Below are 1,743 nucleotides of genomic sequence, written 5' to 3'. Positions count from 1 at the left end.
AGAGGACAGCCCTGCCTGACTCCAGATTTGATCGGAAAGCTATCTGTTTCCCACCCATTGATTGAGACTGCGCTACTGATGTTAGTGTAGAGCAGTTGGATCCAATTTCGAATTCCCTCCCCAAAGCCCATTTTGGAGAGCACATCCCCCATGTAGGTGTGCGATATTCTGTCAAAGGCCTTCTCCTGATCCAAGCTGATGAGGCAGGTATCCACACCCCTGTCCTGTACATAGGCAATCGTATCCCTGAGCAGCGCCAGGCTGTCAGAGATCTTCCTGCCTGGCACAGAGCAGGTCTGGTCAGGGTGAATCACCAATTCCAGAGCGGATTTGACCCGGTTGGCGATGACCTTGGACAGGATCTTATAGTCCACATTCCGATCCATAGGTGATCCTCCTTCGCTGTGGTTCACCGTGACTCGGACGGTGATAGGTAACCCACGGTATGAATTCGGATTGCGATTGGTTATCGCCCTTCCATCCCGACCTTGCCATGGCAGGACCATGGTGTCGCTCCTGCAACACTTGATCTTAGCCAAGAGGCCGAGAAGCGATGAGAAAGAAAGAAAGTTGTGTTTTGAAAGATGTGCATGTTGAAAAGTAAAGAAAGCAGATGTTTGTAAGAAATCTATTTTTAGCATTGAAAATCCCCTGGAAAGGGGTGGTGCACCATTCCCAGAGATACTGCAATACCGGGTCGATGCATGGAGTGGGCGGAGCAAGCCCCTATTCCATCTCCCTGCTCCAAAAATCAATTTAATATATGGTCCCCCGATAAGGGATGTATCAGATATTAAACTGATAAGAACAGATTTTTTTTTTTTTTTTTGTAAAAATATACTTTATTCATAAAAATCTTCAATCACATTCAAAACCATTTCAAAAACAACATTACAAGGGTACAATCCAGGTTAAACTTTTACAAAATGTATCACCAGGTGCATCAGTACAAACAATATTACAGTCATTTACAGCCTTTCATTTTGATCTGTACAGCCCGAGGGGCTCTAAACAGTTCCCAGTCTCTCGGTGCGCTGTGGTAGAAAGGTCTTAGACAGCGACCCTTCCCCATTGCGCCTTTGCGGCAGCTGCCCCAAGCTTTAGTGCGTCCCTCAGCACGTAGTCCTGGACTTTGGATTGTGCCAGTCCGCAACAATCGGTCGGGGACAACTCTTTGTGCTGGAAGACCAACAAGTTTCGGGCAGACCAAAGCGCGTCTTTCACCGAGTTGATGATCCTCCAGCTGCAGTTGATGTTTGTCTCGGTGTGTGTCCCTGGGAACAGCCCGTAGAGCACAGAGTCCTGTGTCACAGAACTGCTCGGGATGAACCTCGACAGCAACCACTGCATCTCTCTCCAGACTTTCTTTGCAAAGGCACAATCCACAAGGAGGTGAACAACGGTCTCTTCCCCACCACAGCCACCTCGAGGGCATCGTGCAGAGGGGGTGAGACTCCTGGCGTGTAGGAAGGATCTGACGGGGAGGGCCTTTCTCACCACCAGCCAAGCTACGTCTTGGTGCTTGTTGGAAAGTTCTGGCGATGAGGCATTCTGCCAAATGACTTTGACAGTCTGCTCGGGGAACCATCCCACAGGGTCCACCCTCTCCTTATCCCTCAGGGCCTCTAGGACGTTACGTGCTGACCACTGCCTGATGGACTTGTGGTCAAAGGTGTTTTTCTGCATAAATTTTTCCACCAGGGACAGGTGGTACGGCACGGTCCAACTACTTGGAGCGTTCCG

General features: G+C 49.5%; 1 pseudogene; it reads right to left on the bottom strand.

Annotated features, from left to right (window-relative positions):
- Positions 1–659: 659 nt before the first annotated feature.
- On the bottom strand, positions 660–839 carry LOC144669790 (U2 spliceosomal RNA; annotated as a pseudogene).
- Positions 840–1,743: the final 904 nt, after the last annotated feature.

This window comes from Cetorhinus maximus, chromosome 29 (assembly GCF_964194155.1).
Source record: "Cetorhinus maximus chromosome 29, sCetMax3.hap1.1, whole genome shotgun sequence".
NCBI classification, from domain to species: Eukaryota; Metazoa; Chordata; class Chondrichthyes; order Lamniformes; family Cetorhinidae; genus Cetorhinus; species Cetorhinus maximus.
This window is presented reverse-complemented; position numbering and strand designations above follow the sequence as displayed.